At 40.1% G+C, this 23,112-nt stretch overlaps 1 protein-coding gene across 4 annotated transcripts in view; it reads right to left on the reverse strand.

The window, feature by feature from the left end:
* LOC120863043 (lysine-specific demethylase 4C) overlaps positions 1–14,497 on the reverse strand; it is a 404,602-nt gene extending 390,105 nt beyond the window's left edge. For all 4 annotated transcript variants that reach the window (XM_040239292.1, XM_040239340.1, XM_040239349.1 and 1 more), the window contains exon 1: positions 13,971–14,497. The gene's annotated coding sequence lies outside the window, so the exon portion shown is untranslated. The remainder of the gene's footprint in view (positions 1–13,970) is intronic.
* Between the last annotated feature and the right edge of the window lie 8,615 nt (positions 14,498–23,112).

Below are 23,112 nucleotides of genomic sequence, written 5' to 3' on the forward strand. Positions count from 1 at the left end.
GTTATATGCGAGAGAGGGAAAAGAGAGGAGGGAGGGATGGAAAGGATTGCTCATTTACATTAATAAAAATTGAGCAGCTTACTCAAGTTGAAGTTCTTATGTACTTTTCTGATTTCTAAGCTTTTAACTCTACAAGAGTCCCACCTTTCCACCTAGATGAATGAAACTTTCAAAGACAATGGAAGTAATTCGATTGGAATCGGAAATTAAATTGGAAAACCACTTTAATTTCCAATTCTTTAGTTTGACATTTAAGATAAGTAATCTCATTGTTTTCCTCTAAAGCACACAGGTTTTCAGACTTTTCTAACTATCCCTCCTAAATCATTCATTTATTCATTCAAAAGACAACTCTTTCTATAGCTAAATAAGATTAGTGAAAGAATTTGCCTGCTTAAATTATTTAACTTCCAGGACCTGGAGATAATAAGGAAGAAAGAAAAAACTTTGTGTTAGACAGGTAAAATAAAAGAGCAATCTCAAAAATGCAAAACACAAGCACTGACTACTGAAAGAACCATATCCACTATAGAAAAGTTCATGGAAGCAGACCGCAAAGTCACCTTAAGATGCCTCTCAGCAATGCCCAAATATGTGACAAGCAGAAGTAGAAGACTGCACTGTTAACAGCAGAGGCAGCTAACGTTCAAGAATTTTCTAGCTATGAGAAGTATACACGTATTAATACCCTTTAATCTGGTAAGAAATTTTGACATAAATGTATCATGACAAGGGAAAAGCAAGTTTACAAACAGCAGTAAATCAAAGTAAGAAATCTGTTTATCTAGGAAGTTGTTTGCAGTGTTTCATAAAAGCCAGCAGTTTCTAATACTGCACTGCAGGAAAGTGTCATCAGATTTTATGATTCAATTTGTCAAAGGTATAGAGAAGACAAAGAAAAGAAAAAAAAATCAGTAAATATATTCAATAAATGCAGACTTGGTACTAAACACTCTTTTAGAAGAAAGCAAAAAATTAAATTCTTTCAATAGGAAAGTACATGATAAACTGATCACAAGACAAAGTATCATTGTAGCATTAAATTTATCTTAAGAATTTAGAAAATATTAATTTTAAGTGACCAATGTTTTCTTTACTGTTGGACTCTCCTTCCAAACCTATTTTTAATTTGAAGCCAAAGTAATCTCTTAACGGCATATCAATAAAACCTTTAAACATGGAACGAAAGTGCTTTAAAGTTTCTAAGGAGAAAAACCATTTTTAAAACATAGAAACTTGACCTTCTATCTGATTATGAGAGATCTGTGACTGTCATGAAAAAGGCTAAACAGAGAAATTCTGAGCAATTTTCAATACATATGAAGTAAGGGAAAAACCTTAATTCTCTGTTAATTCCACTTTTTAGGAAAATTACACTAAAATTTGCGTCCTGACAAACCCCCAAAATTAGGCAATCTATGCCAACCAATATTTCTGCTTGAAAGGATTGTTCTCCTATGAGTAAGAAGAATTTAGAAACTTGATGTACTCTCTAAATCTCTATTATTATGCAGCAGGGTGACAAGGATTGACAAGCATAATTGTCTAAGAAATTTCAATAGTTTCTAAAACTTGTATTTCATGTGATTGTGAGCTCTGACTAAAAGCTGACTAGGCTTGGATTGTCTTCCTTGGGGAATTTAGGGAGGAGGGGCCACTTGAGAGGAAGAGCCAGGGGTGCCTAGGACCCACACACCTGCTGTGGCTTGCTGGCGCCCTCTGCAGGCCAGCAGGTCAGCCAGCCCCTCACTACCCCCCACAATGCCCCAGCCCAGATCCCAGAGTCTGGTAGACACGCAGGATGAAACACATGTTGCTGCCAACTCTACAGTGAAGCCTGAGTAATCTTTACATCTGAGACTGCCTATGAAAAGGACTCATCGGAGGCCATGTAAATTACTCTTGCGTTCTTAGTTTCAAATATTAAAATGAAAGTCAAATTTTAAACTATTGTGAGAACATATCTAAATGCAAACTTTTGAAAATATATTCATATGCAAACTTTGAAATTATAGTCCGTAAGATTCACAATCACATAAGCCACACGCAATATCGGCTATACTGGGGGTGGGAGGAGAACAGTTTGGAAAACATCAGAAACAGTAGCCTGATGGTCCTTGCTTGTTCCATTTGTTAATGAGCAGAAGAAACACTACTGTAAAGAGTTATGGTAATCTGCACATTTTGGAGCAACTCCCATCCGAAAGATCAACCTCTATGGAGAAGGATTTGCTAGATCTTCATCCTATACGCCAGGTTTGGCACAGTACCTTCCCCAGATATTTATCAATCATTTATTCTCTTAATCTTAATACCAGTACAGGGCTGCCTTGACATGCAAATGCATCTAAAAATATTTTCCATGTGTCTTAGACGAGTTTAATTTTCAAGATAACAAATCTTTAAATTATAATAAACACAATCATGATACAAGCACAAAGAAAAAAATCATAATCTGCTACCCAATGCTTCTTACTGATTATAAAATACGGTTTAATAAATAAATAAGGCCAAACCTTCATTAATGTTCACAAAAAAAGAACTTCAGCTGGGCCACCTTTGGTTGTTGGACTCATAATTTTTGTTGTTTAACAGCAAAACAAATGTCTCCATGTGCCCAGTCTTTCTCCATTTGCCTGGTCCTTCGGGGGAGGCAGAGGCAGTCTATCTGCTTCTCAACAGTATGATACTGAGAACTATGCTCACTGACAACTCTTTAAATACCACTGTCTTATTAAAATGAACCTTTAAAAGGAAAAATCAAAAAAGCCCTGCATTTTTTGGTTCTTTACTCTGCTTTTTCATACAGTATCTCATTTCCATTCTTTAAAGTTTTTTGTGAAATTGTGAGACTAAGGCTCAGAAATAAAAATCCCTATCCTAAAATCCAACAGCAAGTAGGTACAATGACTGCACATTTAGTATACCCCAGACTCAGACCTGAAACATAACTGACGTCTTTACTCAGCTCTCCTGCTACCACAAAAACAAACGAAGCCCACTAAATTAAGAATAGATCTGCAACACCAAGCCCAAATGTTTTCACAGAATTATGCTCAATTTTTAAGAAACATACCCAATGTTACTTAAACTGTTCCTGATCGCAATGCGGGGGGTAGGGGGGACAAGCTTTAAAATCCTTAAGACACAAGGCTGCTGCTGCTAAGACGTTTCAGTCGTGTCCGACTCTGTGTGATCCCATAGACGGCAGCCCACCAGGCTCCCCCATCCCTGGGATTCTCCAGGCAAGAACACTGGAGTGGGTTGCCATTTCCTTCTCCAATGCATGAAAGTGAAAAATGAAAGTGAAGTCGCTCAGTCGTGTCTGACCCTCAGCGACCCCATGGACTGCAGCCTTCCAGGCTCCTCCGTCCATGGGATTTTCCAGGCAAGAGTGCTGGAGTGGGGTGCCATTGCCTTCTCCGAGACACAAGGCTAAAATGGGTAATTTTGTTGTTCAATGGGTAAGTCATGTCTGACTCTTTGCCACTGCATGGACTGCAACACGCAAGACTTCCCTGTCCTTCACTATCTCCCAGAGTTTGCTCAAACTCATGTCCATTGAGTTAGGGATGCTATCCAACCCTCTCATCCTCTGCCACCCTCTTCTCCTTTTGCCTTCCATCTTTCCCAGCACCAGGGTCTTTCCCAATGAGTCAGCTCTTCACATCAGGTGGCCAAAGTGTTGGATATTCAGCTTCAGCATCAGTTCTTCCAATGAATATTCAGGGTTGATTTCCTTTAGGACTAACCGGTTTGATCTCCTTGAAGTCCAAGGGACTCTCAAGAGCCTTCTCCAGCAACAAAATTCAAAAGCATCAATTCTTTCACAAGAGAAGTCACCACAATGAGAACTCTGAGCACCTCAGTTAGAGAATAGCCTCACTTGTCAAAACTAGAGAAAAGTCTGAGCAGCAACAAAGACCAATGCAACCATAAAGAAAGAAATAAAATTAATTTTAAAAAATATCCTGTAAAATCTCTTTTATATATATACATATTATAAAGCTATGACAATTAAAACATTGATGTGGGACTTCCCTGGTGGTCCAGCGGTTAAGAATCTGCCTTGTAATGGAGAGGACACAAGTTCAATCCTTGCTCCAGGAACTAAGATCCCACATGCCAAACAGTAACTAAGCCTGCGAGCCACATCTAGAGTTCATGCGCCACAAGAAAAGATCCTGTATGATGCAATTAAGACCCAACACAATCAAACAAATCAGTTTTTTTTTTAAACGGAGGTAATGGTACATAAATAGATCATTGTATAAGAACCTAAATGACTTTCAATACTGCACTGGTTAAATAAATTATCATATATACAATTATCATTATACAATGCAATATTGTATTCTCATTTTTAAAAAGAAGCTCTATACATATTCATAGAAGGAGAAAAGGTGGAAGTAGTGACAGATTTCCTCTTCTTGGGCTCTAAAATCACCACAGATGGTGACTGTAGCCATGAAATCAGAAGACTATTGCTTCTCAGCAGGAAAGCTATGACAAACCTAGACAGTGTGTTGAAACGCAGAAACATTACTCTGCCAACAAAGATCCATATAGTCAAGGCTGTGGTCTTCCCAGTGGTCATGTACATTTGTGAGAGCTAGACCATAAACAAGACAGAACGCCAAAGAATTGATGCCTTCGAACTGTGGAGCTGGAGAAGACTTCTACGAGTCCCTTGGACAACAAGGAGATCAAACCAGTAAATCTTAAAGGAAATCAACACTGAATACTCTCACTGGAAGGACTGATGCTGAAGCTGAAGCTCCAGTATTTTGGTCATCTGATGCTAATAACCAACTCACTGGAAAAGTTCCTGATGCTGGGAAAGATTGAGGGCAGAAGGACAAGAGGGCATTAGAGGATGAGATGGCTGGATGGCATCACCAATGCAATGGTCATGAACTTGGGCAAACTTCAGGAGATGGTGAGGAACAGGGAGGCCTGGTGTGCTGCAGTCTATGCGGTCCCAAAGAGTCGGACATGACTGAGCAACTTCACTTTCACTTTTCACTTTCATGCATTGGAGCAGGAAATGGCAACCCACTCCAGTGTTCTTCCCTGGAGAATCCCAGGGACCTGGGAGCCTGGTGGGCTGCTGTCTATGGGGTCGCACAGAGTCGGACACAACTGAAGCGACTTAGCAGCAGCAGGCAACTGAACAATAACATATATATTCATGTTTTTAAAATCTCTCCCAAGGGGATCAATAGGGGAAATTAGAAAAAAATAATCAAAAGGTACAAGTTTTCAGTTACAAGATAAATAAGTACTAGGGATATTACAAACAACATGATAAAGATAATTAACACTGATATACATTGTATAAGAAAGTTGATAAGGGAGTAAATCCTAAGAGTCTCACCACAGGGAAAATTCTTTCTCTATTTCTTTAATGTTGTATCAGTATGAAATGACAGATGTTTGCTAAACTTATAGTTGTAATCGTTTCATGATGTATGTTAAGTCAAATCATTATGCTGTACATGTTAAATTTATACAGTGCTCTATGTCAATCATATCTTAATAAAACTGGGTGGGAGGGGATGGTCATATCTAAGGTATACAGTTAAATGAAAAGAAAAATATTCAAAACAATAAGTATAGATATTACCATTTGTATTAAAAGATATACATATGCATATATGCTTGTATTATTTAGTCGGTAAGCTGTGTCTGACTCTCTGTAACCCCATGGACTGTAACTCACCAGGGATTTCCCAGGCAAAAATACTGGAGCGGGTTGCCAAGCCCTCCTCCAGGGGATCTTCCTGACCCAGGGATCGAACCTGCATCCCCTTGGTCTTCTGCACTGCAGGTCGATCCTTTACCTACTGAGCCACCTGGGAACCCCCATATGGTTGTATAGAGTATCTTATAAAGAATATTTAGACTATGTCTAAAAAGCCCTAAAAGAAACAGGTTTAACCAATAAAAAGAAACTGCCTATCTGATGGCCAAAGGTGAGAATATGTACATTTTACCCATTTATACCTTCTTAATTTTATACACTGTTGTATATCTTGCATTGCATTATTATTCAAATAATAAATTTCTTTAACACATAAGTATAAATAATAATTTTTTAAAAATAAAAAAACAAAGTTATCAAAAAAGCATGAAAAATTAATTGCCCTATCTCAGAGCCTGCTTCTTCCTGCTAAATGAGAGCTGCCTGAATGTTGTAGACTGAGAGTTCTCAGTAAAGTGGCCAAATTTTAGATAAGGCTTCCTTTTGAAAATTAAAAGCAAAATGAATGAGATATGCTACCAGCAGGGGAAAAAAAATAAGCCTCAACAGTACCAGTCAAAGGGATGCCTGTGACCTTGCTGAGTACTTGATGGATTCCCTAAACAGAATCAAAGCAGAGAGACTAACATCCAATCAGAGAAACAAAGGGATGTCCTCAGGACTAGAAGTTAAATGTCTCGTGGAAAAAAAGAGTTAAAAGATGGAGATAAAAAGAGCGCCAAAGTGAAGGAATTTGCTTTCTTCTTTAACCTCCTTCAACAGGAAAAATGGACCCGCAGGAAAAATGCTCTGATGAACAGAAGTGAGTACTTCTAAGGGTCAAGAGAAGCCCAGCAGGTAGAAAATACCCCATCCAGATGATGCCTCCTTGCCACATCCACCTTCAGGACCTGCCTGTCATCAAATAATGTGTTTCCCACAGGCCAGACTTTCCAGGAAGAGCCCTGAAGAACAAAGAGCATGTATGCCTTGGGTTTGAGTTCTGGTTCTTTTGAGTTTGATAAGGGAGTGACACGGAGGACTTTAGTCCTCCAATGCCTGATATACTCTGGATCACTGGAAAAAGTTCAGATTCCTGAACCTGCAATGCTGCAAATCAGAAAAGGAATATGAAATCCCCCAAAAGTGCTGTCACAGCATAGAGTTCAGTTAAAATATCCCTGTGCTTGGCACTTAGGTTATTTCCAGTATGTAGTTAGCAAAAGAGAGTGGAGATCAACATTTAATGGTGGGGCTAAACAGCACCAAGCCTTTTCCACATGGTTTTGAAAAGTGAGCAGATGAGAATCACAGCCCTAGGAATCAGCAAGAATGATAGGCTGAATGCGACACGGGTGCCCAGCCAGGCTCCTTAATTCATACGTTCACAAATACTTACTGGTTTGCCTTGATCCTTGTGTTTTCATTTCTGGAATCTTTTTTTGTTGGTTTGTGAGAAACTCAGAAAACAAAATTGATGAGCGGCAAACCTTAAAACACACCTCTAATGAGCTCAGGGAAGCAGGGTGAAAGAGTGCTGGCTATTAGTGGCCCAGAAAATACTTGGAAGAGAAGCCCTAAGTAAGTCAGGTGTAGATTGTTCTCAATCTGACCTTAAGCAACCCTCCTCTGAGAATGAAGGAGGCCAGAACTTCTAAGAAAAACTAGCTTTCAGCAATAGCTAATTTTAAATGTGTGGAGGGGGTTGGGAGGTAGTATTTAAAGCTATACTTCATCAGACAAGACTGAGAAAATACTTAATTGTGTTTTAAGGTGGGGAGGGGCTAATGGAAATGAAGCATTTCCCTAGGATTGCCTTAAACTTCTGCTATTCAAACTGCAGTCTGCAGGCCTACCTGAGCTAGAAGATGATATCTATCAGTATTTTTACAACATGTGAAACAGAACAACAGAAAATATCAGAGTACAGTACAGGTGGCAAAGTACTGTCCTGGGAAATTTCTGTTTCAGTTTTACACATGGGGAGGGGGTCAGGATGGGTAAAATGTATTTCCTACCGTGTGCCTGATTTTAATTTCCTGAATTTTGTCATGTATGTAAATACCATTATTTGTATAACAAAGGTTTACTGAGCACCTGTACTATAATGCCTGTGAGACAACAAAGTGCTGGTGTGATATAAGTGAAATAAAAATACCTGGTCCTTGCCCTTGTAGAATTCTTTCAGTTTAGAAACAAATTATCAAATAATTGCATAAATATAAAGTTATATACTGCTAAATGTTATGGAAGGAAAAAGTTAAGTAAATTAAGATTGGTTGTCATTAGGGAAGCTGATTTAGATTGAGGAAGAGGTAGGGTGACCGGTCAGGACTGTTTAAGAAACTGCACTCAAGCAGACCAGAAAGATGTACTTGCAAAGGAAGTGGGAAGGGAAAGTCTGTCTGGCAGAAAATGGCACTATCAGGGACGTCCCTGGTGGTGCAGCACAGAAGAATCTGCCTTGCAATGCAAGAGACATCAGTTCAATCCCTAGTCTGGAAAGATTCCACATGCTGCAGGGCAACTAAGACTGCACCACGACGAGAAGCCACTCCAACGAGAAACCCACACAACCACAGCGAAGAGGAGCTCCCACCCTATGCAACCAGAGAAAGCCCACGTGCAGCAACAAACACGCACCACAGCCAAACGGATTAATTAATTAAATCTTTAAAATAAGAAAATGGCACTTTCAGCAAAGGTCTGTATACAATGGGGAAATGAAAAGCTAGTGGACTGAAAGGCAGAACCGTCTAAATAAGGCTTAGGGAGGAGCTTGGAGCAGGAAGAGATAATGCAGGAATTTTAAATGTCCTAAGGGCCATTAGAATGATACAATTTGCATTTTAAAAGATTACTGAGTAGTGAAGAGATATCAAGGGAGCTGGAGTGAATATAGAAATGGTACCAGAGAGACCCTAGAAGATCTAAGCAGAAGTGACAAGGTTTGGTGATGGTACAAAACCCAAGGACTGAGAAAAAAAAAAAAAAAAAGGCAAGGAGTAAGCCATGAGGTGTCTGGGGTAACTCTCAGGTTTCCCAAGTTAACCGCTAAAATGTGGTGGGAAGGATGAAAAACTCAGAAGAGCAGAGCTGAGAGAAAAGATCACTGATCACAGTTTGGCCTGTTTTCGTTAACAAGTAGAGATGCCAAATTAACAACTAAAACTGGACAGAAATATACAAAAATAAAGTCATCACCAAAAGGGATTTGAGGATACATTATTCTGCTCCTTATTTTCCCACAGTAACTTATAATACAAACTAGAAGAATCTAGAATATACTTTAAAGACTCACAGAAATAGACTCACAGCCTTAGAAAACAAACTTATAAAGGTGAAAAGTGGAGCAGGGGCGGGGGGGAGGAATTAAGAGGTTCAGATTAACATACATGCACTATTATACATCAACGAGATGATCAACAAGGACTTAAGGGCCTCCTGGGTGGCACGGTGGTAAACAATCTGCCTGCCGCTGCAGAAGACCTAAGAGACTGGGTTCAATCCCTGGGTCAGGAAGTTCCACTTGAGTAGGAAATGCAACCCACTCCAGTATTCTTGACTGGAGAATTCCATGGACAGAGGGGCCTGGTGGGCTACAGTCCACAGAGTTGCAAAGAGCTGGACACAATTGAGCACATACGAATATGACTGTACAGCACAGAGAACTCGACTCAACAGTCTGTAATAACCTACATGTGAAAATAATCTGAAAAAGAACAAATGTATATAACTGAATCACTTTGCGGTACCCCTGAAACTAGCACAACACTGTAAATCAACTATTTATTGTCGTTTTCAGTCAATAAGTCGTGTCCAACTCTTTGTGACCCCATGGACTCCAAGCACGCCAGGCCTCCCTGTCCCTCACTATCTCCCAGAGTTTGCCCAAGTTCGTCCAATATAAAGCAAAAATTAAATTTAAAAAGTTTTAAAGTTTCTATGGAAGAGCAATTCATAAAAACCACAGCAGTTGAAGCCACTGTGTATCTGAAAATATAGAGCAACAATGTAACTAAAGTCACATCCAAAATAATCCTCTTTCATGAATTAGTCAGGAATCATTTTTCTACTGTGTTTACAATATGCCCATTATTTAACACAGTGCATGGCACATAATACAGGTTATCTATTGAAGACAAGTACCCACTCCTAGGCAAAATAAACCATCCAGCAAAAATAAGGCAAATGGCACAAATAATAAGCAATTCTGCAAGGGAAAACTACTATGGAACATACAAATGTATAATAAAGGGCATTTCTCAGGAGAAAAAAAAGGAAATTAGTTATTTTAACACAAACTTAGCTCTCATATTCAAACAGATGCTAGATTCTATTCATAAGAATCAGTTTAATTTCAATCTTCTAGGGAAGATCATCCCCAGGCAACCTCACCAATCCCTAAATGTCCCTAGATATAGAAAGAATCAAAATGTAATAAAAGCTCTATGTTGAAAAGCTATAGTAAAATCTCATCGAGGTTATCAAAAAAAAGTTAAAATGGCAATTACTGCTGATTTTTCTTTTTCCTCTTAAGTCTAATAATGAACATGGTTTATTAGAGAACAGATTTTCTTAAAAACATGGATTTGGTTTTTTCTATTCATAAAGGTCCTATTGATACATAGGAGAAAAATCCAAAGATGCACATGTACACAAAGAAGACAAATTAACCATACTCCCATTGCCCAGAAGTAACCACTTTCAATATTTCACGTGCAACTTTTTCTGTATATACATGGGGATAGAAAGTAAAGAGTGATACACAACTAATGGTGTAACTGTTTAAATCTATAAATGAGATTACAGAACACTGCTGTGACTGGTATGGGACTGAAGAAAGACTAACTTAAAGGGACAACTGAGCTGAGCTATCTGAAGGATAAGATGTAACTAAGAAGACAAAGAACACGGACCGTTACAGTAATAGTGGAAGCAGAGGGAACGTGAGCCCCAGCCAGCCAGGGAAGTGTGGAGAGGGAGGGGACTGGCTGGGCAAAGCCTGGTTAGAGCGGAGAGAACTCGATCCCTGGGGAAGGGACAGGTGAGGCCACTGAAAGGGAAGCAGAGTAGATAGACTTCTCAAAGTAACTGTCACAATTACTCAGGTAGGGAAAGGATTAGGCCCTGCAAGTGTGGACTTAAGAGGACCAGCATCTTCTCCCAAAGGGTATTAAGGGTAGGGGCACAGGGGAATCATGAAGAGTGGAGAGGCAGGTGAAGCTACAAGGAGAAAAAGATAATAATCCAATATTTTTAATGTATCCTTTAGGCTCCATAAAACCTTCTGGATTGGTAAAGATAAAGAAAATACAGTGACTTTAACTATGTCACAGCTCCCAAGAAACTCACATAGAAATAAAAAAGGGTCTATAGCAAAGAAAAGAAATGAAGGCAGGGAGAGAAGCATTAAATATTCATATTACCAAAAAGAGAAAATACAAACTTTAAGAGATTGAAAGCCCTGCATCAGACCTGAGTTTAAAGAGAATGGAATATACATATTTTATCATATCTCTAATAAACATACAATAAGTACATCAGTATCAAGGAAATAATCATTATGACTATTACATACAAAAAAAAAAAAAACCACTGGGCTAACAGAAAGGACGATCTTAATGACATATACACAAGAAAAACACAGCACTAAACTCAGGAGATGCCATACACAGAGAATTCTGCCTTTAAGAAGTGGTCTTTCCTTGGTAGAACAGGAAAAAGCCAAAATAGGACCCTCAAAGACTTGCAGAAAGCATCTCTCAATACTACTATCCCTACTTGCTCATTCACTCATTCAAGAGAAAATGTTTAGTCCAGCAATTCCACTACTGGCTATATAACCAAGAGTAAAATAACAAATTTTTTTTTAATGCATCCATACAAAGACCAGTTCGTGGAGTTCACAGCATTATTTATCACAGACAAAAAGTAGAAACAACCCAAATGCCCATCAACCAATGAACAGACAAAATGTGACATATCCATACAATGGACTATTAGCCATAAAAATGAATAAAGTATTGAAACATGCTCTAACATGGATGAACTTTGAAAATATTAGGCTAAGCGAAAAAAATCTAGCCACAAAAGACCAAGTATCATAGGCTAACATTTATATGTAAAGTCCAGGATAGGCAAGACATTGAGACACAAAGCAGACAAGTCACTGCCTAGGGGCTGGGGTGGAGACTGGATTTGGAAGAAATGGACAATAACTGCTAATTGGAAATGAATTCTGAGGTGATTAAAAAAAAAGGTCTAAAATGGATTGTGCTAATGGTTGCTCAATTCTATGCATATACTAAAAACCAAGGGAAAAAAATCCACTTTTAAATAGGTGGATTTCACAGTATGTGAATTATATCTCAATAAAGCTGTTATTAAGAAAGAGGGTATCTGCAGCACCTGAGGCACTATGGCAAACTGCTGGAAACAGAACAAAGAAAATACATTCAATCGCACACAAAACCTGTGCTCAGACTATACCTTTCTACTGGAGTAAGCAATTAGACAACAATGAGAAAAGCAAAGAATTCAGACTGTGCCCCAGGGACACCTAACCTACTCCTGGGTGATTAAGATGTCCAGAAGAGAACTCAATATACCAGATTTTCATCCTTAAATTGAAAATTTAAGTCTAAGACCTGTTCCCAGTCTCTTAAAATCTGCATTCTCACAGAATGTTACTGACAGCAATGGACTGTACCTGTTGTTAAGTATCTGTGCACGTGCAATGTTTAAAATATGTTTTTAACTTTACAAAAGCAACAGATTATAGTATGTTAATAAAATGAAACAACTCTACTATTTAAATTGTACTGTCAAGTTCGTGAAGGTGCTCTAATGTGCAAACTTTTCATAGCACCTTAAATTGGAAGAAAGAGGGCCTTTAAAACCCGAATTACCATGAAATACATTCCAAAACAAAGCCTGGAGGGTTGGGAGAGGACTAGCAAGGTGGGAGAAATTGACTAAAGATCAAAAAGAACTGAGTGCTAAAAAGTAAAAATGGATCTTTAAGATTTAAAGCCACTAATTTTCAACCACGACATTTTGAAAGTAGAATATTTGTAACTGTTGCCAAAGAAACAGTGAAGCTGAGTTTCCTGAAATTAAAAAAAAAAAAAAAAATACTGCAAATTCAAGTGGGTGAAATGGAGCAAAGTTTGGTCTGAACGTAGGTGAACCGACCCTACCAAGAAACTTCCACGAGGATAAGGGCGGAACGATTGCAACTTTTAACCTATACTTCCGAAGCAGCGGTTGATAAATCATCCCGCAGGGTAATTTGCCAACTGCTTAAAAAAAAAAAAAAAAAAAGTTTGTCCCCTCTTCTCTAGTGAGAAGGAACCAGACAAAAAACCTCCCAGGCATCGCCCACAACCAAAGCCAGACCGTGCAGACGTGCGTGGTTGCAGCTCAAGGGAAGACTGGCTCCGAGTTCACCCGGAAAGCATCCGAATCGAGCCCTGCTGGTTTCATTGGCTGAGCCCAGAGGAAAACCCCAAGCTCGAGCCGGGAGCCCCAGCCTACCTGGCTCCTTTCTTCACATTCCCACCCCTCGCCACGTGCCATGCCTGGCATTCCACGCGACCCGAACCGACTTCTATTTATTAAGCACCCACTGTCTACAACGCATCACGGCAAGAAGCACTGCAGGAAGAAATGGCCCCACACCGGAAAAACCAAAAGGACAGCCACAGGGGCTAAGGACGAACCCAGGAGAGGGGTTAGCTGCCTACGGTGGAGTGGTCTGGAGAGGAGCCTTCACCCTCACGTCGTGGGTCGAGATAGTCCCCGGGAAGAAATGGCCCCGAGGGACGCGCCAGGCCCGGCCTCCCTGGAGTCTGCCGCAGACCGGGCTGGAAGGGGAAAGGTAAGGAGTCGGCATTTCCGAACCACCGCGCGCTCCTCTGCTCCACCGAGCGCGACCCCGACTCCGGTCCCCGGGAGAACGGCGAGCCCGGGGACCGAACCTCCGCGAGGGCCGGAGCGGGCTGTCACTGGCTCCCGCTTCCCAGCCCTGCGACCATGGCCGGCCACTCTCTCGCCAGCGTGACAGCCACGGCGTCCACGGACCGAGCGTCTCCGGCCCGGCGTCTCCGCTCTGCCAGACGCCGGCACCCCCTGCTGCCCCGCGCGGAGCGGGACAGTGCCGGGAAGACCGCCCGGGCCCCTCCCCCCACCGGCCCCATCCCCCGGACTCCGGAAAAGCGGTTACCTGGCGCGCGGGCGGGGGCGAGGACACGACCCCGAGGAGGAAGATGAGAAGGAAAACGGTGGCCTCCGGCCCAGGGAGATTTGGGAAATTTGGAAGACTTGTTCCGCACTGGGTGACAGCTGTTCGCTGCGCACGCGCACCCGGCCCCAGTCGCCCGATCACTCCGCCGCTCCTCACCCTCCCGTCGAGGGCTGGGAGGCAGCGGCGAAGGCGCGCGCACGGGGCCAGCCGGCTCTCCCTGCGCGAGGGCGCGCGCGTCGTCACGTGACCGCTGGGGCCGGGCACTTGGTGGGTCACGTGAACTTCCAAACAGCTTAAAGGTGCCAAGCACCTTCTTGCTTTGGCTTAATCTTTCGCACAGTTCTTAGGCTAGGCTCGCTCGCCGCCGCGCTTCGTGTTTTCTGGAAAGGGACACGTCCTCTTTTGCCCAGAAGGGGAAGATACTTGAGCAAAAGGAAGAGACAGGTGCACAAAACCTTGTCTGGGAGCGCGTACCGGGTTCCCGCAGGGTTGGACCTGATGAAGTCCACGCGCCACACGTCGCCCAGGGCTCCGACGCGGGCCTATGGCGGTCCCCGGCGCGCAGACGTCAGAGTGGCGTTGCCATGGGTGGGGTCTCGCAGTGCCCAGCGGAGCCTGGCTAGGATGTCTCGGCTTGCTGCTGGGCAGCAATGACAGTGTTTTATGGCTGAGACTTCTGAGCCTCTAGACCGACATGGGGGGTCCAAGTAGGCTAAAGGTGTCTGCCTGCCAACCCCTTAACAAGTAACTCAAGCAAGAAGCCGAGAGGAGTCAAACTGTCCCGTGATTCAGTCACCTACGCGGAACAAGTCCCACCCGGCGCAGGTGTGCTCTTGAGTTGAAGAGTCCCGAGGTGACCCCAATAGGAATTAGGACTGGCTGCTGCTGCTGCTGCTGCTGCTGCTGCTAAGTCGCTTCAGTCGTGTCCGACTCTGTGCGACCCCATAGACGGCAGCCCACCAGGCTCCCCCGTCCCTGAGGTCACTCAAACACATGGGATGACAGCAATATGGCCTGAATTGTAACAGGAAGTTCAAGCGCATCTGGACCCCTCAGAAAGTAGTTAAACTAGCTTGCTAAAGCTTGTTACTCCTGAGCTGTACCTCTGCCTTACAAGATGTGCGGAAGAACCACACAGACCTTACTTAAGCCTTTGCACTACCAAAGACAGATGGCTGAGTACCAGGTGTTTTGCAAAGCTGAACAATTTTTTTTTTTTTAACTTCCTGTAGAGACTCCAGCTGGGTCCCTTGTGGCGTTTCCCCTAACGTCTCAGCTAAGATTGGGCAGAACCTTACACTTCTGAGCACACTTGGGCTGTCTTATATGCTGTGTTTTCTACTGCAATCCACTGATTTTTGCTTTTTAAAATATCTGAACAGGTGCATTTACCGCACCCTGGAAGTTTTTTTCTCACCGGAAGGAGCCCTGCAAAGACAGGTGAAATATGGGTGATTAAGTAAAGCTAATGGGATTATTGGGTTACCACGTTTCTTTAGTCATTAAATTAGAAACAAGGTTTAGGCTCCATTACCCACCTAGGTACACGTCTGAACTTCCCTAACATGTAAACTCAACTGGGACTTCTCCAACTGTGTATACCATGAGGACCACAACCTTCCTTACAAGTCAATTGTATATGCTAAAACAATAACAGTCATTTAGGGCTTACTGTGAACTTGACATTTGTTTGAAGAGCTTCACATATATTAACAAAATTAATTTTTATAATCATGCAGTGAGTAGGTATTATCTCCTTGTTACAGATATGAAAACTGAACTGAGATTAAGAAACAGCTACTAAACACCGGGGTCCTTGGAAGCCATATGCTGCATTGGACTAGGAACCTAGTGCACCAAATTAAAAGTCTGGAAACCTGAATTCCAGTCCATTTACAATTTGCAGACAGGTAATATTGCACAAATAACATTTGGTGAACACAGTAAATCAAGACTGCTTTTTTTAATCTAAAAAATGAGGGTGACATACCACCTTTGCTAATTTTGAGAATTTTTGAACATTAAAGAAGGTAATGTACAATGTCAGAACACTTCAAAAGCTGTAAAGCATTGTATCTATTAATATTAAGCGCTTTAGTTTTGGAAACTGAATTCAGCCTACTAGAAAATCAACTGGATTCATGTCACAGAAGACAATGTTGTATCCTTATTATACTGAAATACTTCTATTGTAAATTATAATATTAAAATTTTAGCCATATAGTAGGTTAATTTATTTGGGTGAAATTAAAAATGCCAGTTATAATAAGATGGGGTTTGTATAATGGATACATAGATTTTCTTTGAAGCTTATGTTATGTAAACTACTGTTCACCTCAGACAATACTAGTAAATTTTTAAAATATGTATAACGCAGCAAATTGATAAATTGATACACTACTAAATAATATAGTCTAATTTTAAATATATTGAAGTCCATTAGACCTTTGAAAATATAAAGTATTAAATTACTACACATTAATGTTTCTATTTATCACATACATGTCTGTTACTTATACAGGTACAATACAAACCAACCAATACTAGATGTTTAGATGATTTTTTAAAGTGTTACAGAGAATATGATAGTGCTGCTGCTGCTGCTAAGTCGCTTCAGTCGTGTCTGACCCTGTGCAACCCCAGAGATGGCAGCCCACCAGGCTCTGGCATCCCTGGGATTCTCCAGGCAAGAACACTGGAGTGGGTTGCCATTTCCTTCTCCAGTGCAGGAAAGTGAAAAGTGAAAGAAGTCGCTCAGTCCTGTCCGACTCTTTGCAACCCCATGGACTGCAGCCTACCAGGCTCCTGAGTACCTAATAAAATTAGAAATCTTGGTAGCTGTTCTCTGTGTCCTGTGTTCTGAAGCTCAGACCAATTTATCTCTTACGAGGATTACTATAGAAGTCTCCTAATGATCTCCCCACTTCCAGTGCATTCTCCACCCACCCTGTACCCCTGCAACCCATCTTCTGTACTGCAAGTCAAAATTATCCTCCTAAAATAAAAACTGGATCATGATTCCACCCAACTGAAACACCTCACTAATTTCTCATCACTAACATAGCTTTTCAGTCTGAGTCGCAATGGCCGAAAAGAATATGGTGACCAAGGATGTGGGGATAGACACTGAAGTGAGTCAAACCTCTGTATAAGCTAAACATTCAATCAGTTCGGATACCATTAGGTCTTAATAAAAGATACCTAAAATTACCACTTAAAATATTTAATTTTCCTTTTAAATATTTGAATAAAATTAAAGTTTGGGGGTGATATGTCATTTTTTCCCCTAGGCCTCCAGTTCTGTGTGTGTTTCATAAGGTGGGGTACTGCGGGAACAAATGAGGTAGTTTATGTTTTCTCTCACATCAAGGAAAACACTGGAACTTATTTTACGACATCTAATCGTAACACAATAAAAAAATTAAATATTTCTTTTTCCAAATAAAAATAAAACTACATACCTAAACTGAAGTTGCAAACTCAATATATATAGTTGTCAGTTTCAATCAATCCTTTTTATTATGTATTATTGTTATTGTTGCTGTTTGTACTGTTTTATGTTATTTGTACAGGCTTTGGATAATGATACAGCTATGAATAGGACAGAAGTGACCTTCCTCTCATGGAACACACAATGAAGCCAGTGAGATACCAACATGCATCTACAAAAATGGCTAAAAATAAAAACTGACAAACACTGGCGACAGTCTGGGGAACAGAAACACCAGTAGAAATACACATACATACTGGCTTCCCTGGTGGCTCAGAGGGTAAAGCGTCTGCCTGCAATGTGGGAGACCTGGGTTTGATCCCTGGGTTGGGAAGATCCCCTGGAGAAAGAAATGGCAACCCACTCCAGTGTTCTTGCCTGGAAAATCCCATGGACGGAGGAGCCTGGTAGGCTTCAGTCCATGGGGTCACAAAGAACAAGACACAAATGAGCGACTTCACTTTCACTTTCATGCATCAGACACATACACAGAAAGTTTTATAGCATTACCCGTGAGGCTCAAGCAGGGACCCAAAAATCTATTGGCAGTTAAGTAGAGATATAAATGTCAGTACAGTTCTACAATGGAAAACTATACAGCAATGAAAATAAATGAATTATTGCTACCTATAATAGAATGGCTAAATCTCACAAATAAAATTGTAAGTGAAAGAAGCCAGACCCAAAAGAATACATGCTGTGTTATTCCAGCATGTATTCTACTTTTAAGCATCCATCTAGTTTTAAATGTGTTTATATAACACTTAAAAGTAGATAAAACTATTCTATGGTGTTAGAAGTCAAAATAAGGGTTACCTTTGAGAAGAAAGGAGTGGAACAATTGAGGAGGGAAAGGAACCTCTGGAGTGCTGCTTATGTTCTGTTTTTTAACCTGGATGATAATAATTGTATAATTCATCAACCTGTACACTTATGGTTTGTTTTATGCATTTTATATGTAACATTTAAAGAAATATTTTCAAATATTTAGTATGTTAATTTTTATATTTATGTTAATTTTTATATTTTTTAAAATTTTTGTGTATTTGTTATAGCAATTTTCTTACTCATTTTCACAAATGGACTTCTCAGGTTGATTTAACTTGCTAAACAAAGGGTAAAACTTCTGAACCTTCCCCTTCCTATTGAATGAAATTTTGTGTTGATTAGAAAGAGGAAAACGTGAAGGGAAAAACAAATGAAAAGGAGACTGACCTACTTTTTCCTTTGGTCCAATTGACTCTTAAGAATCTCTGTAACTGAAGGAGTTTTCTCTCTTTTTTCGTTTCCTTTACTCGGGTAGTTTTATCAGGGTTGTCAGTAACTCACTATGAAATGTAATACTCCATTACAATAATTACGTTAGTTTAATTTTTTAAGTTTTCTCAACCATATTATATCTCAGCCCTATATATACTGATATTTCAAACCCTTTTTACTTGCAAGCAAACAATATGCAGGCATACCTTGGAGAAAATGTGGGGACTGTTCCAGAGCCTGCAATAAAGTGAGTCCAATGAATTTTTTGGTTTCCTAGTGTATATAAAAGTTATGTTTACACTATACTGTAGTCTATTAAGTGTGCAATGTCATTATGTCTTTAAAATGTACAGACTTTAAAAATACTTTATTGCTAAAAAATGATACCCACCATCTGAGCCTTTAGTAAGCTATAAAATTTTTACTGGTAGAAGGTCTTGCCTCAATGTTGCTGTCTGCTGACTGATCAGAGTGGTGAGTGCTGAAGGCTGGGGTGGCTGTGGTGTTTCCTTTAAATAAGACAACAATAAACTTTGCCACATCAAATGATTCTTCCTTTCACAAATAATTTCTCTGTAGCATGCAAGCCTCTTTGATAGCATTTTACCCACAGTAGAACTTCTTTCAAAATTAGAGTCAATCCTCACAAATGCTACCACTGCTTTACCAACTAAGTTTATGTACTAATATAAATCCTTTGTTGTCATTTTAACAATCTTCACAGCACCTTTCTCCAGAGTAGATTCCATCTCAACAACCCACTTTCTTTGTCCATCTGTTAAGAAGTGACTCCTTATCCATTCAAGTTTCATCATGAGGTTACAGCAATTCACCCACATCTTCAGGCTCCACTTCTAATTCTATTCCTTTACTATTTCCCTACACCTGCAGTTCCTTCTTCCACTGAAGTCTTGAACCTCTCAAAGGCATCCATGAGGAGTGGAATAAAATTCTTCCAAATTCCCTTAATGTTGATAGTTTGACCTCTTTGCATGAATCTCAAATGTTCTTGATGGCATCTAGAATGCTTGAACTTTTCCAGAAGGTTTTCAATGGACTTTGTCCAGACCCATCGTAGGATAACTATTATCACAATAGCTTATGGAATGTATTTCTTAAATAATAAGACTTGAAAGTCTTATGACTCCAAAATGATTCTTTCATCCATGGGCTACAGGACAGATGTCATGTCAGCAGGCATGAAAACAACACTAATCTTGTTGTACACCTGGATCAGAGCTCTTGGGTGCTCAGGTACATTGTCCATGAGCAACAATATTTTGAAAGTAATCTGTTTTCTGAGCAGTAGGTCTCCACAGTGGACTTAAAACATTTAGTCAACCATCTTGTAAACAGATGGGCTGCCAACCAGGCTTTCTTTTTCCATTTATACAGCACAGGCAGAGTAGATTTTGCATTATTCTTAAAGGCCCTAGGATTTTCTACATGGAAGCCTGGCATGCTGCGATTCATGGGGTCGCAAAGAGTCGAACACAACTGAGCGACTGAACTGAACTGAATTGAGCATTGGCTTTAACTTCAAGTTACCAGCCACATTAGCTCCTACTAAGGGAGTCATTCTCTCCTTTGAAGCTTTGAAGCCAGCCATTGACTTCTGCTTATTAGCTGTAAAAGTCTAGATGGTATTTTCCATTGTAAGGCTGTTTCATCTACCTTGAAAATTTGTTGTTTAGTGTAACCACTTTCATCTTAGCTAGATCTGGGTAACTTGCTGCAGCTTCTACATCAGCACTTACTGCTTCACTTTGTACTTTTATGAGATGACTTCTTTCCTTAAACCTCATGAATCAACCTCTGCTAGCTTCAAATTTTTCTGCTATAACTTTCTCACCTCTCTCAGCTTTCATGGAATTGAAGAGAGCTGGGGCCTTGCTCTGGATTAGGCTCTGCTTTAATGGAATATTGTGGCTGGTTTGATCTTCCTTCCAGACCACTCAAACTTTCTCCATATCAGCAAAAAGGCTGCTTCACTTTATCATGTGCATGTTCACTAGCATAGCACTTTTAATTTCCTTCAAGAACTTTTTCTTCGCATTCACAACTTGGCTAACTACTTTGCTTGAGAGTCCTACCTTTTGGCCTGTCTTGGCTTTTGACATGCCTTTCTCACTGAGCTTAGTCTTTTCTAATTTTTTATTTAAAGAGACACTAAGTTTTTCCTTTCACTTGAATACTTAAAGGCCATTTGTAGGGTTATTAATTGGTCTAATTTGAACAGTGTTTTGTCTCAGGAAGTAGGGAGGCCCAAGGAGAGGAAGAGAGAGGGGAGGGCAGTGAAGTAGTCAGAACATACACAACATTTATCAACTGTTTGCCATCCTGTATGGGGATGTGGTTTGTGGTGCCCCCAAACAATTATAACAGTAACATCAAAGATCACTTATCACAGATCATCATAACAAATACAAAAATAAAAAATTCAAAATATTGTGAGAATCACCAACATGCAACACAGAGATACAAAGGGAGCAAATCTTATTGGAAAAATGGTACCCATAGACTTGTTCAATGCAGAGTTTCCACAAACCTTCAATTTGTAAAAACTGCATTATCTACAAAGCACAATAAAACAAGGTATGTGTTTTTAATTGTTTTTAAATATAAAGGGGGATGATTTAAAAATATTTTTTCTCCTAAGTTTGTTCACATCACTTCTGGTTAATAAGGAAAACAGCAGGTCCATTTCTGATAGCATATGACAATACCATGTGCATGTCAATCAACTGCTTTGTGTATAAGCCAGAGGTTTAATGGAAGAAGGTATATTGCTTTATATTGTAAACCCCAGAAAAAATTATGTGGAGTAATAAGTCTATCTTATATCTAACCATTAAATACCATATAATTTCCAATGTATTGGAGTGCATCTGATTTATTAAATCAATCCATGGAGAAGAACTATTAATTCACTCATTCAAGCTTTATTGAAATATCCTAGGAAATGGCACTCTGGTATGAATTATACGAACAAAATGTTCTATTTGATGGAGAAATTATCCCTGACAAAATCAGAAACAAATTCTGCTTTTTTAAAAATACATGTTCATATTTGATCTAAGTGTCATCATAAGTTAATACTAAACGTTCCACCAAAAAAAAAAATGCTTGGGGATCTTCAGCAAGTTAATTTTAACTGAAAGACTTTTGTTTATATATATTTTTAAGTGCTCACTCCCACTGTGGAAAACTGGCATTGCCTGCTAAAGTTGAACATATGCATACCCTGTGACCCAGAAATTTCTCCTCCCCTAAGTCTGCATGTATATATAGATCAAAATACATGTTAAGAGGAGCATTATTTGTAATTAGCAAAATCATATTACTAAAGATAAAAGGTAAAGGTCAGGATTTATAGGTTTAATAACCATAGAACAAGCCATATATTTCAGGTAGAGGCCAGGTAAGACACTTCTAGGCCTCAGGTGGAGCCAGAAATAAAAGGTAGAAGAAAAGTTTTAGGCCCATAAAGTCCCTGTGGTGGGAAAATGTGGTCAAAACCGACCAGGAAAAGACAAAAGTTCTGCTAGTAGTAAGCTACTGATGGGTGAACCTGAGAAGGGTTAAGATTTGTACCAGAGTCAACAAAGACATCACTGTGGTAAAAGGGGAGGAATTCAGGGGGATACTAACTGGCACCATATCAGGGTCCCAGTCTAAGTACACCTCTTCCATAATGATCATAAAGTACTTGTAATTTCACAGGATATCCTGAATCACTAAAGAGTACTGTATTCCTCCACCCTCAGGCATAAACTTAAAAGATCCTTTCATTGAGAGAGACATCAGATATGCTACTGCTACTTTTATAGTCTCTGATTATAATAGAAATTAAAGGGCTCTGCATCTTAGAAATGAAATGTGTGTATTAATTTGGAAGAGACCACAAAATGTTGCTTTAACAGTCCCTGGTTTTCACAGCACTATTGCTGTTCACTAAGTCGTGTCCAAGTCTTTGCCACTCTGTGGGCTGCAGCACACCAGGCTTCTGTGTCCTCCACTATCTCCCAGAGCTTGCTCAAACTCATGTCCATTGAGTTGGTGATGCTATCTAACCATCTCAACCTCAAGCCCCTTTCTCCTTTTGCCTTCCATCTTTCTCAGCACCACGCCTTCCGTCTTTCCTAATGAGTCAGCTCTTCACATCAGGTGGCCAAAGTGTTGTATATTCAGCTTCAGCATCAGTTCTTCCAATGAATATTCAGGGTTGATTTCCTTTAGGATTGACTGGTTTGATCTCCTTGAAGTCTAAGGAACTCTTAAGAGTCTTCTCCAGCCCCATAATTCAGAAGAATCAATTCTTCGGTGCTCAACCTTCTTTATGCTCCAACTCTCACATCTGTACATGACTAC

Source organism: Oryx dammah, unplaced genomic scaffold (assembly GCF_014754425.2).
Source record: "Oryx dammah isolate SB20612 unplaced genomic scaffold, SCBI_Odam_1.1 HiC_scaffold_1, whole genome shotgun sequence".
Taxonomy (NCBI): domain Eukaryota; kingdom Metazoa; phylum Chordata; class Mammalia; order Artiodactyla; family Bovidae; genus Oryx; species Oryx dammah.